The 21,124-nt window shown below is 38.8% G+C and overlaps 1 protein-coding gene and 1 long non-coding RNA gene across 3 annotated transcripts in view; one reads left to right on the top strand and one right to left on the bottom strand.

The window, feature by feature from the left end:
- Window positions 1-19,144, top strand: part of LOC103279085 (uncharacterized) — a 42,525-nt gene extending 23,381 nt beyond the window's left edge. The window contains exons 2-4 of the long non-coding RNA XR_506542.3: window positions 14,861-14,960; window positions 16,178-16,241; window positions 16,332-19,144. This is a non-coding gene — a long non-coding RNA (uncharacterized LOC103279085). The remainder of the gene's footprint in view (window positions 1-14,860; window positions 14,961-16,177; window positions 16,242-16,331) is intronic.
- The window catches only part of adarb2 (adenosine deaminase RNA specific B2 (inactive)), a 396,595-nt gene that overhangs the window by 168,121 nt on the left and 207,350 nt on the right, over window positions 1-21,124 (bottom strand). The window lies entirely within an intron of this gene.

The following is a 21,124-nucleotide window of genomic DNA, read 5'->3' as shown; positions in this document are numbered from 1 at the left end:
CTTCTGTCTGATCTTTGAAGCTAAGCAGGGTGAGATGTGGTTCATATTTAAAAGGAAGAATCCAGGAAATGTTAGGTGCTATATAGTTGAGAAGGCAATGGCCAAAGTTCCTTGCCTAAGAAAGTTTCCTTGCCTAAGAAAACCTTATGAAATTCGTAGTGTTTCAGTAAGGTGACTTGAAGGCACAAACGCTATCAGCATCCATTTCTGATCATCCTTCATAGGTAGTCCATATACAAAGCATTACAGAAGTCCATGTGTGATGTTATTGACAATATATAGAACATAACCATGATATTTCGGTTCATTTAATTAAGTCTGCCATGGTTCATCCCAATACATTCGGCGTGCTTTGGAAATTTCTATTATTACATTTGAGCTCACATTCAAGCAGCACAACGGTCTATTAATATAATAATATATTATGGGTTTGTAGGCACTGCGACCTTTATTAACATCTCATTATGTTCCAAAAAAGATCTTGTTATCTAATACAATGAATTATTTTGTCCAGCATTACTGCTCGGGTAACCTATTGAAGGCTACATTGTTTCCCCCTTTTTTTTCATCATACACTTCCAAATGTTAAATGCTAACAAGCAGTTAGTTAAGCATTACACGGGAGACTGCCATTATGTTTTACATCTCTGAAAGCATGCTCACTTTTTTAAAAATAAAAAATTAGATGAAAGATGAATCAAAGCATTTCATCTCCAACTTTTAGGACCGGAGGTGCTTGTCCCTATAGACAGAAAGAAAGCCAGTATAAAATCTAACATAAAAAATTAATAATTCACCAAATCTGTGAGTTCAGCACAGCCTGGCTGGAGTAGATAAGTAAAATAAATACTGTAAAGTCAATTTTTAATAATCTCCAGCATGGAATTTAAGCACAAGAGACAACATTTAACAATCGAGTCAGAGGCTTTTTGCAAATGATCAAACGAGAATTTAAAAGCCCCTTACCTACTGGTGGGAAAAAAGCTCCCATTTATCCCTTAGCACACATTGCATCTTTTCCCTGTGTTTTCTTTGCCAAAATGGTTTTTAACTCCCAACTTATAGTTGTGGCCTCCATCACAGTGAGGCCATAGGTATTTTATGCCAGGATGGAGCTTTTCATGTCCTTATGCAGCCACTAATGAGTTCCTGGATTATTTGGTGGAACAAGTGCTCAGGTGTGTTTAATTCCTGAGCCTGTGCCTTGAAAACGGGGGCATTTCAAACCAGAGGTTTGGATTTAGACTCTTCCTTTCTCCCCAGTACATTCAGCCAACATTGTGTTTACAATGCTGAAGTGGGGAAAAAAGTAAGCATGATTTGTGACAAGTCATTGCCTCTCAGTTTAGAGAAAAAGGGAAAATAAAGCAGGAGAAAAATCCAGATGCCTTTCTCTCTTTTGCACTCTCTGTCTCTCAAATACACATATAAATCTCTTTACATATTTCATGTGTTGCAGTTGTGAAATGAGTACTCTGCAATGGCATCACCTGTAAATAAATGTTATGGATTTTTTAATTGTCTTCTGTGGGAAGAATAATTGCTGATCGTATTCTGACCTCATTGTAACTTTATTTGGTGACAATGCATACCTCATTCCTAGATTTGCATAAGCAAAAAGAGGTGGCTGTGTTTATGTTGTCCCCCTTGAATGTAGTTTTGATCTGTACTAGCAATGCAATGTTTATGCTTTTATTTTCCAAAACAGGAGACAGATTCAGTCTTAACTTTTTCTACAATAGTGAAAAGTAACAGGGAGGTCAGGACCAAGGTGCATCTTGGGGCGATCAACAGTAGATCAGCAAGGCTTTCTGACTCTTAATTGTTTATAAGATAGCAAGCAAATTTCAAGAAAACAAAAATGTTTCTGAGCTTGTGCTAATTGCTGTCTCTCCTTGTCTGTAATATATAAATATTAATGTGTTGCTTGAAGAAAACTAGAGGTCATTCTGGAGTTTTTCTGGCCAACTGCAGAGTATTGCATTGAAGTCTTTGATGTGTAGTAATTCATATGTGTATTTGTATATGCAGCTTACACAACTGTATATCTCATGAGTCAGAGCAGATATTACCTCTGCCGCATGTGACACCATGATGCATGTAAAATTCTTCTAAACCACAATTTTGCATTTGATCCCATCTGGCAGGCACTAGGAGTCCTTTTACATATTTCATGTGCAGCAGTTGTGGGCATTAGAAGCCTGGCGGCATTATGAGTATAGCTTTTTCAAAGGATAAAGGGGAACATGAATCAAAGCTGTATCCACTCTGCAGAATTACAGAAACTTGACACCACATTAACTGTCATGGCTCAATGTGATGGGATTCTGAGATTTGAAGTTTTGTCAAATTTTACCCTTCTCTGTCAGAGAGCCCTAATGCCATAACAAATTACACATTCCAGGATACTATAGGATGGTGTCATGGAAATTAAACTGAGGTCACACTGATATAATTCTACAGTAAGGATACAACCTATGTCTAGATGACATGTTGAACCTCTGTCATGAGATAGAAAAAACTAGGTAAATTAATTTTGGACATACAATGTTATCCTGCCTCTTTATTTTTAAGAAGTAAATCTGAAAATGTTCAACACCGCTTACTGCAAGGCAAGGATGCATCGGATTATGATCAATGGACTGTGTCACAAAGACTAGAAAAACCTGATTCCAGCATCCAGATACTTGTAGATAGTAGTCAGCCCTCTTTATACATAGCTCGATCCCTCCTCAAAACAAACCTTGATTTTTCCATGTTACACAGGGGATATCATTTTACTATACCATTGCATATAATGGGACTTGAGCATCCATGGATTCTGGTATCCTCAGAGGGTTCTGCAACCAAATCCCAGAAGATACCAAGGACCCACTATATTGGATTTTCCAGCCTGGGTTTTCTATCTCTCCCTCTCTTTCAGAAAAAAAATATTTTGAATAGAAAAAGCTTTCGGAGTACAATAAGGTTAAGACCCAGGACTGTTTAAAAACACAGACCAAATGTTTACAGTGCCTTTTACCCCACAAACAGTGATTGCTTAAAATGCACAGATGGGACACAGACAGCTTTTCATTGCTGGCTCCATATGATAGAACCCAACACATCTGGTATGCTCTGCAAAGCATCTTGGCACTAATTTGTTTGTCAGTATCCATTGAGAGGGCTATCTGTCATCCTGTCGTATTTTGGTTGCCCTGAGATGTCTGAAGACAAAGCTAGTCACAAATTGATGCTGCCGGCCTCTTGGGAGTTACCCGGTGGAAATCACCAGCTGTTCCAAATGCCATCAAATGGGAAGGTACCAGGGCTGGCGTCTGTGTGTAAGTGTGCAAGGCTGGAATCGCGAGAGACCTTCCACATTTGCTAGCAGGAAGCAAAATCATTTGAATAGGAGACAGACTGTGTTTATCCTGTCTCTCTCCTCCCCATATATGTGTGTGCATGTGTGCTTAGAACCAGCTGTCAATACATTCAGGTGTGTATTCTCTGAAATGATAGACCGTAGCCTCAGAAATCAAAGGGCAAGGGAAAGATTTCTGCATAAATGCGCTTCCCCAACGCATGTGTTTGTTTGATCACATCTGGCACAAACAGCAACAAAACCAAAGGAGTTTGTCAGAGAGAAGTAATAGGTCCAAAGGAAGCTAAATTTTGTGACGCCTTCATTGAACATGGGCACATCTCCTGCTTAAACGACAGGCTTGTGAGTTCAGCATTGCTGGGATTATACCATCCTGCTTTCCCTAGCAAAAGATATTGCTTGACTAGAGATGAAAAGGAAACATTGAGAAGTGCCAATATGTGTATATGTGCACATTGAAAAGATCTCTGACACACACACAGTATAACTTATTAAACTATAATTCCCAGTAAAGAACATCTATACTTTTTTCTATAACATCTGGATAGAAATATGAAAAGTAAACAGCATTTTATTGTTTTGATGCAATGCTGATCTTATGAGGTGCTCTAGTTTTGGGTTTTTTTATTGTGTCAGAAGCAAATTGAGAATAAACTGCAAGTCGCTTCTGGTGTGAGAGAATCGGCCATCTACAAAGATGTTGACCAGTGGACGCCCAGATGTGTTGCCATCCTGTGGGAGGCTTCTCTCATGTCCCCGCATGGGAAGCTGGGGATGACTGACGGGAGCTCACCCCGTCTCACCGATTTAAACTGCCGATCTTTAGGTCTTCAGGTCAGCAGTTCAGTGCGCACAAAAGTTTAACCTATTGCACCACAGCAGCTCCTCACTGCGGTGAGGAGAATAAGCTGGGCGAGTGATCTTAAAACTTACCATAAAATATAACCTTAGCCTTCCATTTGAAATAGGGGATTGGTAAGGGATAATACAGGGTGTTTGAAAAAGAACTCCCTATTCACCATTTAATTTAAATGGTGAATAGGGAGTTCTTTTCAAACACCCTGTATAATCTTACCCTGTAAGGATGATGATGATGATGATGATGATGATGATGATGATGATAATAATAACAACTGCAAAAGACCACCCTACTGGGATCTGCACGCATCATCCGAAAATACATCACACAGTCCTAGACACTTGGGAAGTGTTCGACTTGTGATTTTGTGATACGAAATCCAGCATATCTATCTTGTTTGCTGTGTCATGATAAAATAATAACTTTATTCTTGTATCCCACATCCACCTCCCTGAAGGGACTCGGGGCGGCTTACATGAGGAAACAACATACCACAACATAAATTACCATACGATTTAAAACATAATATAACAACATAATTATAAAACAACATAACATGATAAAATTTAAAACCAAGACATCAATTACTACGTATAGAGGGTGATTTGTGCAAAAACTCTGAATAAGGTCCATGAAAAAGGTAAGGACGAGCAAGGAGGACATGGAACAAGTCCCGTTAAAATACTAAAATCTATAAGATGGGGAGCAATGATAAAATGCAGAACAATTTTTTAAACAGGTACATGGCTGGATATAAGGCTGGTGGCCTCTTCACTCAAAAGTGCACAGAAACATCCATGTTTTTAAATTCCGATGGAAGATGGATAATGAAGGAGCCAGTCTAATTTCCCTAGGGAGCGAGTTCCAGAGTTGGGGGGCCACGACCGAGAAGGCCCTCTTTCTTGTCCCCACCAACTGTACTTGAGACGGAGATGGGAGTGAGAGGAGGGCCTCCCCAGAGGATCTTAGGGCCCATGCAGGTTCATAGAGGAGGAGGTGATCGCAGATGATATAATGATAACTAAAACAGATAACAAGAAATGCTCTCAACTGTCAAAAACTGATTGTCTGTCTGTCTATCTGTCTATCCACTTATCCTATCATTTATTGATAATATAGCTACTATATAATTACAGTAGAGTCTCACTTATCCAACATAAACGGGCCAGCAGAATGTTGGATAAGCGAATATGTTGGATAATAAGGAGGGATTAAGGAAAAGCCTTTTAAACATCAAATTAGGTTATGATTTTACAAATTAAGCACCAAAACATCATGTTATACAACAAATTTGACAGAAAAAGTAGGTCAATCCACAGTAATTCTATGTAGTAATTACTGTATTTATGAATTTAGCACCAAAATATCATGGATGTATTGAAAACATTGACTACAAAAATGCGTTGGATAATCCAGAACGTTGGATAAGCGAGTGTTGGATAAGTGAGACTCTACTGTATTGTTATGTGTAAAGGACAATTTAAAAAGGAGTGTGTTCATGTCTCTCAGATAGCAGTAACATCAGTCATAAAGTAATTCACTTCAATTGCAGATGCACTGAAATAGTTCACCTCTCAATGTGCTGGCAGTCCAGAACTGAAGCACTTTATAGCTAAAGATACTGCTTGCTGGAATTGATAGCTGCTGCTCAAAAATATCAGCGTTTCTTAGGCATACCTAAATCTGTGCTGTACTGAGGCCTGTAGAGTGCAATCCCAATTCCATAGGTACATTCAAACTGATCTGTGCTACAAATCTATATATATAAAAGGAGAAAGTTGCGGGCGCAGTGACTATAACAACAAAACTAAACATCCCAGAAATACGAAACTTGGCAACACAATGCAAAAGCTTTGCTTCCCGGTTACAACAACACAACCACACCACAAAACCACAATCCGGACCCACAAAACTTACAACAACGCATTGTGACTATAACAACACAACTAAACGCCCCAGAAATACAAAATTTGACAAAACAACGCAAAAGCCTTGCCTCCCGGTTGTAACAACACAATCACACCACAAAACCACAATCCAGACCCACAAAATTCACAACAACGCATCATGACTATAACAACACAACTAAACGCCCCAGAAATACGAAACTTAGCAAAACAACGCAAAAGCCTTGCCTCCCTGTTGTAACAACACAATCACACCACAAAATACAATCCGGACCCAAAAACTCACAACAATGCATCGTGACTATAACACCACAACTAAACACCCCAGAAATACGAAACTTGGCACACAACTAAACGCCCCAGAAATACAAAACTTGACAACACAACACAAAAGCCTTGCCTCCCGGTTGTAACAACACAACCAAACCACAAAACCACAATCTGGACCCACAAAACTCACAACAACGCATCGTGACTATAACAACACAACTAAACGCCCTAGAAATACAAAATTTGACAACACAACGCAAAAGCCTTGCCTCCCAGTTGTAAGAACACAACCACACCACAAAACCACAATCCAGACCCAGAAAACACACAACGCATCGTGACTATAACAACACAACTAAACACCCCAGAAATACAAAATTTGACAAAACAACGCAAAAGCCTTGCCTCCCGATTGTAACAACACAATCACACCACAAAACCCCAATCTGTACCCAAAAAACTCACAACAACGCATTGTGACTATAACAACACAACTAAACCGGATGGCCATCTGTCTGAGAGGTTTGGGTGGGTTCTTCCTCCATGACAAAAAGAAAGAAAGGGGTTGGACTGCATACAAACTACAAATTCCAGCATTCCATGGCATGGAGCCCATGCATTTCAATTAGAGGCCTCTTCCTTCTCCCTTTCCCCGCCATCCAACCCATTGACCCAGTTCCATGGCTCCGCAGGCAGGAAAGGCTGGGACGGATAGAACGAAGGAAGGAGGGAGGGAAGTGAAGCGAAGGAATGCCAAGGACAAGAGCCCTCCCTCTCTGCCCGGAAGGCCAAGAGCAAAAGGGAGAGAAAGACCATTGATCCGGTTATATTTACCCTCCTTTCTGACCAGTGTGTTCTTATCAGCGAGCTCAGGATCGGAGCAGAGAAAGGGAACAGCGTAGGAATAAAGGAAACAAGGAGAGCACCCACTGTATCTATCCATCCACTCATCTATCCATCCACTCACCCACTAATAATAAAGACCTACACAGGCAAGAATCAGCCATGCACTGAGTCTACAAGGCCATTCAGTGCTCATCCACCTCCCCAATCCCTACATTCACACTTGGCCTCCAAAAAAACAATTACAATAATAACAATGACAACAACAACAACAATAAGAATCTACACCATCACAGGTAAGAAGCAGCCATGCACTGAGGCTGAGAGGCCAGTCACTGCTACACTGGGCCTCCAAAAAACAATACAGTAACATCTAACTTATCCAGCCTTCATGACCACTACAACAACAACAATAATAAACACCTACACAGGCAAAAAAAAAAAAAGACTATCGTACCACAATAAGATGTAAACCGCACTTAGCAGAATCAGACATCACGATTAACAACAAACCAAAGACAACAGGAATCTCAAGCAATTATCAATCAACACAAAAATTGAAGAAGGTAACAGACTTCAAATACTACTACTAATGTGAGTATAAAGAAGGGTGGAGGTCACAGCATAAATACAACCTAATGTAGACTGACCAACACCACCAGACTAAGCCACAGCAACGCGTGGCCGGGCACAGCTAGTATTATATAGAATACACACACACACATATACATATATACATACATCTCCTTCTTCCCATCCCTTTAGACAGAAAACTCAGGGTCAACTAAATAAAGCCAAGTTTGGAAAGTCCTTACTTGTCAAGAGCTTTTTCCCTTAGTGCAAATTCGTGCAAACTGAATGTGACAGATTTTTGCAAGTATCCTTTCTTCCTTCAGGGGATCTCATATCTGGTGGGATTCAAAGTGCTAACATCACACACAAACACACACACATACCAGGTTTGCCTTTGCAGCTTCTTCTGGATTTTCCTCTTAAAAGACAGATAAAATACATCACAAACCAAAGGCAGTGCAGGAAAGTACAGGGCAAACGGTATCCAAAGTTTTTGCCAGGTCTCTGCCTTTCTGCCGCTTTAATTCATCACAACCTGGCAAAGACTGGAGGGATAAATGGAAGGTAAACAATGAGCTGAATCGATTGGGGGCTTACAGTCTGACCTATGGGAGGATTAGATCCCGAATGTCATTCTTGAGAGTGAAGGCTGATGGAAAGAAAAAAAACCATGAAAGTTTTTTTTCAAATAGCACAAAAGAGGATGCAAAAGTTCTGCTCCTGCTGATAAAATACCTTCCTTTTACAGTGGATACATACAGATTCTGAAGGAATTCTGAAAACCCATGAACTCCAAGAACTCCCCTTCTGCCGGCTTTCTACCTCCCTCACCATGGGAGAAGAAGTCAGTAAGAGAAGATGAGAACTGAACAGCTCATTGACTTTGAGTTTGATTCCCTTCCACTCCTGTTTCTCACTTCAAGTGGGCACCAACTAGGCACATCCATATGAAATGATGGAAAGAGGCATCACCTCTTGCCCATGCCTCACAGTATCTGGCATACTGATGGCAATATTATGGTGATGGCAAAACCGAGTGAACACGTCAATAGGTTTAATGTGTGGCTGCTGCATTTAAAAAGTGTTTATTTATTTATTTGAGTTATTCCATACCTCTCTCCAACATGGTATCCATATTTTATCCATAGAAGAAGCATGTGGTGAAATCAGATTTGGCTATATTTTGATATCACAGGGAGAAAACAAACCCAATTCAGAAGTGGTCCCATATTTTCTGAGTAAGTACCATTCCCATTCTGAATTATCTTTATCTAATTAATTTCTTACACATTTATTTATCAGTAACTTTCTTGCCCATCAGAGATGCTTTAGAGCTTATTCCTCATAACAAAGCACCGAACCCAAGGCTGGATGTAATTTCTTTCCATTCCCTCCTGCCTTCTTATCTCCCTCTGCTTCCAGTTTAATAAAACTACCAAATCCACTTGATTTGGTAGGTTAGGAATAATGAAGTATCATTTTTCCTGAATTTTTATGGCTTGAACAAGTTGGCTGGTTCACAATGAATTAAAAGAATTTGGCTCTTCTCTTGACTAAATGTTGGGTTTCGAGTCACAGCAAACCCGTCTCCCTTTATAATGCGGTAACTGAGTGTAACGCTTAATTCCAGCCTTCAAAGAACCCTTAAATTGGAACAGCTTTACGTGGAAAAAAAAAATCAGTATTAAAACTGATAATGTACCTTGGTACATCTAAATTTCCCCTGAGGATAGGCTGCCTTAACTGTCATTTAAGGTTTTACATTCTGCCTTTAAATCAGCTATTCCATTTAAATAAAAAGCTCTGATTTCCTTCAGATGGAAATGCAGCTGCTTCAAGTATCCCTGCAGCATTTTGATTTATTATTGACTATATACTCCTTCAAGGAGAAGATTCTCTTAGAAGACGCTCCTTGTCGAGCTCCATACTTCTGTGACACTTTCTATTAATCTCATCCTGTCCGTATTCCTGTGCTTTGGGAGAAAGAAAAATGAAGAAATCTGGTAATTACGCATTTGGGGGTGTGGTGGTGGGAAGGGAGGATATATTTTCAAGTTTGACTGCTTCTAGAAAAAGTAACAATATTTTATGCTATTAGGGGGGTGTTAGAGGAATGCTATCTGTGCACAAAGCCTTGATCTTCCTGTAAATTGAAAAACGTAAGAATGTTCACATGTCTTCAAGTACCTTGCATAAACCGCCAGAGCAACACTGTATTACTATGTCCTATGAATATCCTAGCTGTATTCAAGAAGAGATATATATATATATATATATATATATATGCCTTACTTTCAAGAAAGTTGGGAAGGAGCACAAATTGTATTAACTAGATGTGCTAGACTACAACTCCCATTCTATTAACCATATTGGATGGGGATGATTCAAGTAGTAGTCCAACAGATCAGAAAGGTTCTTGGTTGAAAAAAAGCTGAATTATTCTCAGTCTGAACATATTTAATCAAATCTCCACCTATACCAAGTTAGTCAGAACTAGGAGACTCCTAGATATGGAGCTGATGTAATAATTACCTGTTTAGCAAACATTTTTTGTTGTAGCTTTCAAGTTGAAATTATTCAAAAATATTCTCTTTCTTGTGGCTTGAGGATGTCCCTAAAGTAAGTAAGCATTTTTGTGCCTGTTCAATTTAGTAATTTTAGAGGGAGAGTCTGTTGTCTGTAATTCATTGTGATTATACAAATTCTTATTTGAAGAAAAGTACTGGAGATAATAAATCCTCATGTAAATTCATGCCCTTACATCTCTGGATTTTGAGAAGCCTCTTCATCTCAGCTATAGTTTAGGTAATGACTGCTCAAGTCCTCCCCTCGCCTCCTCAGGCCTAGTGACTCTAAATCCTCCACTGAGGAGGTTTATAATACAATTTTATGCATAAGAACATAAGAAGAGCCAGAGCTTACAAAAGTTGCTTTTTTTGGACCACACTCACATAATCTTCCATGAACTGTCATAATGGCTGGGGATTCTGGTTGTTATGGTCCAAAGGAAGTCTTGAAAAGCTCAGATAATTCAAAAAGTGACCAACCTAGATCATCATCTTGTTTCCTCCAGTGGGCAGATATTTCTGAAAAGCCCACAAGCAGGATGTGGTAGCAATAGCAACCTCTAAGGATGTGGTCTCATTTTTGTGTGCCTTCAAGTCACTTCCAACTTATGGAGATACTAAGATAAATCTGTCTTGGGATTTTTCTTGGCAATGTTTGTTCAGAAGGGGGGTGCCTTTGCCTTCCTCTGAAGTTGAGAAAATGTCAATCATCCAAAGTAATCCAGTTGAATTCCATGACTTAGTGGGGATTTGAAACCTGGTATCCAGAGTCATAGTCCAATGCTCAAACCACTCTATCACTGTACCACACATATGGTCTCCGACCAACTTGTATTCAGTAGTATACTACTTTTGAGCCCAATCAGTGCTGTCCATCATGACAAGTATTCCTTAGTAAACCAGTTCTTCACCTATTGTCTAATCCTTTTCTGAGCCACTTTAGTACAGTAGCATATCTTAGGAGAACAAAGTTCTTAGATTAAGTATCTATTTCAGTAATAGATCTCATTGGGCTGGTTGTGACTTACTCAGATCACATGCTGTTCCTAACTACTAACATAACCCCTATCCCCACCAATCCACAGATCAGTAATGATGATTGTCCCACTAAATAAATTGCTATTTCCCATTCAACACTTTAATGGATCCTTCTGAAAAAAACTGGAAGCACAGTTAAATGGAAATACAAAAAACTGGAGGCATAGTTATTTGTAAAGAAGGACACAACATATCTCTGTGTGACTCACTATTCTGGCTACAATACAGCAAATGTTCTGACTGCTACTCCTTTTGTAGCAAAAATGGCATAAGCCACGGAGAAGGTCAACAATAGTGTTGGAGAAAGCCCAAGTTATGCAAAAATATCCTATTTTAATTTTTTTCCAAAAGAAGATTATTCCACTGGGGACGAAGCATGAGAATACTCAATAGCCAGGGGACAGTGTCTTACTGTGTGCCAGGAAAGGAAAACAAGAGTGAGTCCAGGAATACAGTGGAGTATAGGTTAAGGACATATAAGTGACTGGTTAGGCTCCTGAAAAGAATTGGTCAATGTTGCAAGAAGAAGTTTCAGCTCCCTTTATGCTTCTTCATTAAAAATGGACAAAGGTCAAGAATTCATAGTGGATCTTGCAATATAGCTGTCTGTCCTCTACATACTCTCATACAAATACGTCAGGACTGCAACTTAGGAGTACAAGACAGAGCTCTCAACTCCCTCTTGTAAAGCAAACATAAAGGCATCACACATAAACACAAGCTAATGGGAAACTGTAGCTGGGAGTCACATTTGCCAACTCCCAATTATTTTTCAATCAGGATAACATTTTTTAGGAGATAAGAATATGATAGTAGTTTCAGGGTTGGAGACCAAGTTTCACATGCCCATTCAACCAGGAAAATCAGTGGGTCACTGTAGGTATAGCAACTCTAAGGTGAACCCATCATAGTGTTTTCTTGGTTAGAGGCTGGAAAGGACAACCCTCTCTGAACAAATCTCACCAAGAAAAAACTATGATGGGTTCACCTTAGAGTTGCTGTAAAAATCTGAAGGTACATAACAACAAAACTTGTTTTCTGCTTCCAACATCCCTATTGCTCTCGGACATTATGATGTTTTTTGTCTTCCTTTCCCAGCTTGTATTAATTTAATTAGCTTTAATATTTTTCATATTACTATAAGCCCCTTTTCAGATTGCTTTATTTTGGTTCCTCTAACTACATTCCATTATTATCTTTGATACTTGTCAGACATCTAACAAGGCTTTTTCGGTTCTAACATGGATGCTGCCTTTTCACTATCCCATTAATATGACAAGAGGGTAAAAAGAAGTGTGTAGCTTGTGATCTCTTACATAGCTGTCAACACTCCCCCTAAAATAGATTGTGTTGTTACAAGACCACCACATGTAGAGGCAATTGATATTTGAAAGTTTTGCATATTGTAACACATGTCAATAAATTAACGGGGCAACAGTTTCATCCTCCATTGTGTTAAGTGTCACCAGGAAGAATCCTAAAGTCATTTTTGCTTATAGAATAACAACACCGTAGTGCAAAAAGCATAGCAGGATCCTTAAAGACTGGGGTTTCAAGGGGGCTGTGGCATTTTGTATGTTAACATAGGTTCCCAGATACAAAATATGCATGCCTCACCTCAAATGAATAATACAGCCATGCTAATACTGTGTTTTTCATAGCAGCATGCAAAGAAGCAATGTGTATGGGTATGTTTTCAGATCTTTTTCTTACAGTTTGCTAAGACAATGTACTTTCTCAATTGAAATTATGTAGAAGACATATGAGAGGCTGGTGTACATTCTTTAAAGATAACAGAGTAGCTCTAAGGTTTAACCCAGAATATTTGTTAAGTAAATGTCAAACTCTATTACGGTAAAAGAGAGTGTGTCTGTCTTATGTCTGCCATGGTCTAAAATCTATGAAATGTAGACCACTGAAAATGGGCCTAAACACTAAAGGGACTATCAGGGCATACATTGTAGGATTGCTTAATGAAATTAATTTTTTTTAAAATCTGTCTATGCTCTGCAAGGCCGTCTTCAGTCACCATGGTTCAGATTTCATTAAGTAGAAATAAACCTACAGTCAGGTCTGGGTAATTTTCCAGAGAACATAGGGAGATCCATGCTGTGTTTCCTCGGCAGGGCATTCAAAGTTTTCACACTCTTGGAAGATTGAGAGAGAACTGTAAAAACAGCATGCTCCCTGATACATATGTGAGTGGGGAGTAGGGGCAATTGAGTAGCAGGAGATCAACAAGAATCTATGTAAAGGTTGAACCAGGATGAAGGGAGAAATGAAGAAAAAGAATGGTACTTGGGTGGATGGAAGAGAGGAAGCACTCACTACAAAGTTAGCATTTCTCCTAATGCTTTAAAACTTTTTGCTACACATTTGGGGGATCCAACTCTTGCAGATTTCATTACTTGTGGATTTGATTAATATGTTCTCTTTAGGACACTCTAGTTCCTCCAGCGAAACTTTATATTCAACTTCTACCCTGGATGACCTAGAGATCCCTAGTAGTGAGATGTTCTCTCAGACAGAAAAAAAAGTTTTGTGAACTAAAAATAATATGAATAACATATGAATATATTCTGTATTTTAAAACTCAAAAGATTGAAGATAACGGATGAGTTAATACTTCTAAATCATAGTAGAAATGCATATAATTTCAATGATGTGGAATATATATATATATATATATATATATATATATATATGAAGATACACACACACACACATATATAATTTGCATAGACTAAGGACCTCTTCACATGTGCTGCCAGAATCACCAAGTATCGCTGCGAGTTGAGGTGATCTTGGTGGCAAATTTTCAGTGGTAGCAACAGGTTTTTTGCATTTTTGCCACAGAGCTGCCTCGGAAGTCCTTTTACTGTGTGTGATGGGAGCCAGTGGGCTCCCTGGCAAAGGTGCAAAAAATCCATTGCTACTGCCGAATTTCAGCCTGTGTGAAGAGGTCCAAACATAAGAAGTATTTACATATGTATTACTAACCTGTTAACAAAAGAAATTAACTCTGGGATATGTAAATGGGTGGATATTATTTAAACTAGAGGAAAAATAAAGTATGTATAAGTAAACTGATAATATACTTAGAAGGAACACTTACTATGCAGACTTGGAGTAGGAAATAAGAAAACAATGGGACAATATAAGAATACAGAATGTATCTGTTCTTGGAATATAAGATATTGTAGATGGAATTTATTTATATGTTAGAGAATATGTATAACAATATCCTCTTCCTCCACATTCCTGGTGATACAATAGACTCTTGTGTAGATTTAATTTACTAACAAAAATCCGTAACCTATATATCATACTTCATTTATCTCCCATCCCCTTTTCTCTCTCTCACTTTCCTTTATGTTATAATACTGTGAAAATGAAATAAAAACCCTGTAAATAAAAATAGTTTTTCCCATTTTCACAGAGGTCCTCTGTCCCGCACTGCTGTAAAAGGGGAAGTCCTGGTCTAATTAAAAAGCCAAGATCATGCAGACCAGTTTGGGAGAAATCCAGAAACATAGCAGGTAAGAAATGCATATACATATAGGCATATACATAATTTCTGGTATCTTTATAGAATGCAAACTTTACCATTCTGTATTCACACAGATGAAAGTGTATTGTCACATTTTTGCCTTGAAAGACTACATATTTAACAAGACATACAGTATGCAGCCATTATATTCTTTCCTTTTTAATTTTTTTACTATTTAATAATTACTATGTAGACTTATCCTCACATTCTTTTTTATAATCTTGAAAATTAGGTCATGTTGTCACTGATAGATTTCACCTTAGAAAAGCTCATAAGATAGTTCTCAGTCACAGCTCATTACCCGAATAGGAAAAAACATGAAAGCTAGGAATTTACTTATTTAAATACATATACTCATATGATCATGATGTTTTTATGTTTAGCTTTAGCCCATCCCATTATTAACATGCAAAAAATCCAACGTGCAAGTAGAACTTGTTTGGGGTATGTTCAGCCTGGTGAAGAGAAGATTGCAGAGTAAAGTGACCTGATTGCACTCTTTATATATCTAGAAGAGGACAGTTTTGGACCATTTGATCTGATCTGATTAAGCTCTTCTTTTGTTTCTATGGACTGCCACAGCTACTTTGAAAGGGTAATCTCTGCATGCTTATAAATAGCCCCTGCTCATTGCTGACCTAGCAACCCGAAAGATCTATCAAGTAGGAAATAAGATACCACTTATAAAGTGGGGAGGCAAATTTAACTAATTTACGATGTTGGAATGAGGAAGTGCCATTGCAGTGGATGATGAAGCAGCTGCTCCCCCCTGTGACTAGAATCGAACATCCCCTCAGGAGAAGGTTAAATTGCCTCTGCGTCTGTCTCTGTCTCGGTTCTATGTGTATATGGGCATTGAATGTTTGCCCTATATGTATATAATGTGATCCGCCCTGAGTCCCCTTCGGGGTGAGAAGGGCGGAATATAAATACTGTAAATAAATAAATAAATAAATAAGGTACTGGTTGTAGAGCTTGAGCCAAGACAAATGCTGGTGTGAGTGAATGGCTGACCTTTGCGATAAAAAACCCCCATAAAAGCTTCTGATCCATGTCACACTTAGGAAAGTGGGACTAAAGAGCATCTCTATGTCACAACTTGATTGTAAAATGTTACTTTTGGGGATTATACTTTGAGGTGACACCTCAAGTGGTGAAATCTGCCTGTTTGTCATAACATGTGATTTTTCTATCTTTTGCCTTTAGGATAGTTTGCTTTGCAACCCATCACTGGAAGGTAACCAAAGGCTTAATTTACAAGAGTGTTGAGGTATGTATTTGCAAAAAAAAACCCACACTGTGATGGGAAGATGGGTTGACATGTATTCTTAACATCTTGTATGAACCACATCTTCTGCAGCTGCCATTTGAGAAGCAGAAGCCACAAGCGAGCCAGCAAATGAGGAAAGAAACTCATAGGAGAACTTCATCATCAGTAACATACCAAAGTGATAATATTATCTTTAATAAGACACATTCCTGGGAAATATGCCAGAATTAGAGAAGTTTTGCCTAACTGTAAAGTAAAAGTGTAAAGTAACTGAATTTCTCATGGCAAGGTGCTGAAGAATTTCCCCTCTGCAGAGAAAAATCCAGTGAAATTGTTTCCAAATACCTCTGTCAATAAATCGGATGGAGAGCTTCAAGAGGTCACTCATGCACAACTCTAGAGGAGCCAGATGGAGATGCGCCTAGAGCTACATCCAGAAGAGCAGCCATATTTGTTGTTGCTGTTGTTTTGTGCTGTGACAGAAGATTTATTGTAGCGTGAAAAGCATGCGCTGCAATAAATCTGTTCATTTTAAAAGGTGCCACATAATTCTCTGTTGTTCTGGGAGGTTAGGCATGGCTTCTAAAAACAGTTGAGGTGGATCAGCAGATGAAACCTGGGTTTAAAAGGGGAAAAAGTGGATGCTCACTTCTTACCAGACAACCATCTTATGGCTTGAAATAATCTGATGGTGGAATATGTATTTGGGATGGTGGGAGATATTCATTTTACATTTAGTGCACAAGGGGTTCACAGTATGACAGCGAGACAGCCAAATGAGCCAGCCAAATGAGCCAGCTCTTTCCATGCTTTGGTGCGGCTCCCTTCCAATCTTTCAGAAATAGTTTCCTCAAAATACACATTTCTACCCATCCCCAGAAAGCGCATTCTATTTTCACATTTAGATGTCATAAATTGGTACATCTTTTTTGTTGTCACATAACCACTTACTACTTGCAGAGTAAAAATATGCCACATTTCCAAATGCCTCTCACTGCTCAGCACTGCAGACATTGGCAAAGGTGTGAGATCCAGTTTCCAAGAATGACAGACTGTATATTTTCTTTGCCAGCCAAATGGACACAATTAGCATGTAAAAGCTATCATTTGAGTACAAATTTGGTACAATGGTAAACTGCACACATGGGGCCCAATCCATCAGAATGCATTCATTTCAATGGAGCTTGCACAGGTAGAATCTCAGGTGATTTATATCCCTTGGAGGGAAGCAAGCACCGGTCCTGCATTGAACGTAGCTAAATTGCAGTCCATGCCATTAACATGTGTTTATAAAATTTATTTAAATAACGAATGATCATTCAAAAGACTGAAGGTGAAAATTGACGTAACAAGCACAATCGATAACATAGCAAACAGCTATTATAGCCATTAATAGAACACATAATTGGGAAATATGCATGCATATGAAAGACATTAAAAACAGAAAGAGCAGGAAGCTGTCCAAATTTCTTGAGGCAAAAGATTCATCCTGGAATATCACAGCAGGAATACTTGTCCTTGAATTCAAGTAGAAGTAGCACATATTGGCATGGTTCCACTGGATCAAAATGCTTGTGAATGTCATCCTAGAGATTGGAAGTGTTATTCTTTTTGGATTACAATTTGATTAGTGGTCATTGTTGTTGTTGTTGTCTGCCTTCAAATAATTTCTGATTTATGGCAACCCCAAGTCAAATCTATCACAGAGTTTTCTCGGAAAGATTAGTTCAGGAGGGGTTTGCCATTGCCATTGCCATCCTCTGATGCTGATAGGGTGTGTCTTGCCCACCCAGTGGTTTTTCATGGCTGACAAGAGATTCAAAGCCTGATTTCCAGCATTGTAGTCCAGCTTTCAACCCATGACACCACACTAATTTACCATGATCCACAGTTGTCAACTTCTGGAAGTTATGGTTTAAAAAATAATGTTTCCAAATACTTGTTGATAGCTAAGTCTTCATGGTGATGATTTCCATTTAGTAAGTGGTACATATACGGATAAAATTGGCCAAGTCTAATTAGCCAGAAGCAACTCATATTCAACTGTTACTTACAAATTCACTTATAACAAAGCCCCTGACAGATGGCTTTGATTGTGCTTTTGCTGCATGAAGGCAAAAGGGGGTTGGACTTGATAGCCCAAGGGCTTTGGCACTCCAGATGGTTTGGGCATCAGTTCCCAGTTGGAAACTAGGATGGTCCACGTGGGAGAAAACTTATCTGAGGCAAGTGTGAATGGTGCAATTGGCCAACTTGATTAGCATTGAATGGCCTTAGAGCTTCAAAGTCTGGCTTCTTCCTGCCTTGGGGAATCACAGAGGGAATAATACAGAGAAGCCACTGAAATCCACAAGCATGTGAACAATTTCAACAGGGGCACAAAATAGCAGACACAGAGGAATAGAAAGCACCCCTCTCCCTTGCTTTCCCTCCTTGGCATCGTTTTGTGTGGCTTTAGAAAAGCACATTTTGATTCCATGCACAAAATTGTTTAATTATTAGGATCATATCTTGGGTCGCAAGATATGGTATATAGAAAGATATAGTGTGTGTGTGTATATATATGTGTGTGTGTGTAATCTATATATGTGTGTGTATGTATGTGTGTGTGTGTGTGTGTATATAATTTATTTACAGTATTTATATTCCGCCCTTCTCATCCTGAAGGGGACTCAGGGCGGATCACATTACACATATAAGGCAAACATTCAATGCCTTAACATAGAACAAAGACAGAGACAAACGCAGGCTCCGAGCTGGCCTCGAACTCATGACCTCTTGGTCAGAGTGATTTGTTGCAGCTGGATGCAGCTGGCTGCTCACCAGCCTGCGCCAAAGTGTAGTGTATATTATTATTATTAGGATCGTTTCTTGGGTCCCAAGATATATGGTATATATAAAGATACGGGATATATATATATATATATATATATATATATATATATATATGGAGTGTGTGTGTGTGTGTGTGTGTGTGTGTGTGTGTGTGTATATATATATATATATATATATATATATATATATATATATATATATAAAACAAATATAAAGTGTATTTTTCAGTGATTGATTGGGGGGCACCAAACTACTGTTTGCTTACACTTGAAAATTACCTAGGGCTGGCCCTGGTGATGTGGGAAACGTTGTCGCGCCCAAGTGGCACATGCTAGCGAAATGGCATGGGGGCTCTCCCATGTGATAAGGTCATAGATCTCCTGGTTTTATAGCTTGCCTGGGACTTCCACAAACAAGAGGGCTGTCTAGAATCTGGCAAATCACACAAACTGAGGCTAGTGGGCTATGTGTTGAAGAGGTCTATGGGGTTTTTTGAAGGAGCAGAAATTGCAGGCAGTGATATTCTTATTATCTGCTTGAATACCAGAGGCATAAAAGGGAGACTTCATGGACTATAAATCATAAATAGGAGAATCCTGCTTAAGGGAAACTCCCCAGAGAGAAACTCCTCCTCACACAAGGAGCAAAGAAATATTCTCTTGCTCAGTTCCCTTGTATTCCAAAGCTTCCTAGATAGTGAATCTTACGGACAGAAATATTAATCATGGTAACCAAAGCACCCAGTGGTCTTTTTTATGTTGCTAAGGTAAAGTAATCATCTATGTTGTGAGATGTGTACACACACACAGAGTAAGCATCTACTTTGTGTGTAAAATTGTGTGTGTGTGTGTATATATATATATATCGCTGTTCAAGATAGTGAAATATTATTTGAGTAACATTATGACGTGAAGACTCCATGAATAAGAATGAATCATGTGGGAAGGAAACAGCACACTTTTAGCAAAGATTTCACAGTGGAAATGAAATTTGAAAAGAAGATGGAATGGCTGAAATTCAAAACATATTTACATGTAAGCAATTCCTGAGGAAATTGATGAGTTTGCTTTTGAGTAAATTTGGTTAAGATGAGATAAAGGAGTGAAAGTGCGATACGGTTTTGCTTTTTTCAGATCTAAGGCATTTTGTAGATACTGTCATGTTTTGTCATTGAATTGCAAGTGAGGCATATCAAAACCAATATTTAGAGGCTAGATCTTTTTGGCTATTGCTTTTCCATTATGAACTGTACAGTTGGAATAGCTTGTCGAGCTATCTCTCTTTGTTATTTTTAGAAACTAATCACATGCATTTCTATTCTGGAAAACTGTAGGGACTGATCAGTGGCTTTTAAAAAATTGTTCCAAAATTGATGAAAGGTTGTCACTCAGACAAAATATTCCATTAGAACCCTATAGACTGTAATAAAAGGTACCCAAATATGAAAGTACCTAAATGCAGATGATACCTAGCTGCTGAAATTATGTGTAATGAAAACAGTTTCAAATCATTTTAGTTGGTTTTAAGTTGCTTTTATTTTACATTGTTTGAGTTTGAATTGCTGGATCTTTTTCCTGGGATCTTTTGGTAAAGGGTGAGATATAAACAAATAAATACATTGAGTATACTGATTATGTAAATGGTATATGTAATGGTGTACAAGCCCTGGTTACTTCTTGGATTGAAGACGGTCAATGAATCCCTGGTGCTTTGAGCTATATTTCAGAGGAGGTAAAAGGTAAAGGTAAAGGTTTCCCCTGACATTAAGTCCAGTCATGTCTGACTCTGGGGGTTGGTGCTCATCTCCATTTCTAAGCCGAAGAGCCAGCGTTGTCCGTAGACACCTCCAAGGTCATGTGGCCGGCATGACTGCATGGAGCGCCGTTACCTTCCCGCCGGAGTGGTACCTATTGATCTACTCACATTGTCATGTTTTCGAACTGCTAGGTTGGCAGAAGCTGGGGCTAACAGTGGCCGCTCATGCTGCTCCCGGGGTTTGAACCTGGGACCTTTCGGTCTGCAAGTTCATCAGCTCAGTGCTTTAACAC

This window comes from Anolis carolinensis, chromosome 6, assembly GCF_035594765.1.
Source record: "Anolis carolinensis isolate JA03-04 chromosome 6, rAnoCar3.1.pri, whole genome shotgun sequence".
Classification (NCBI taxonomy): Eukaryota; Metazoa; Chordata; class Lepidosauria; order Squamata; family Dactyloidae; genus Anolis; species Anolis carolinensis.
Note: the sequence above shows the minus strand (reverse complement) of the source record. Positions and strands in the feature narration are given on the sequence as shown.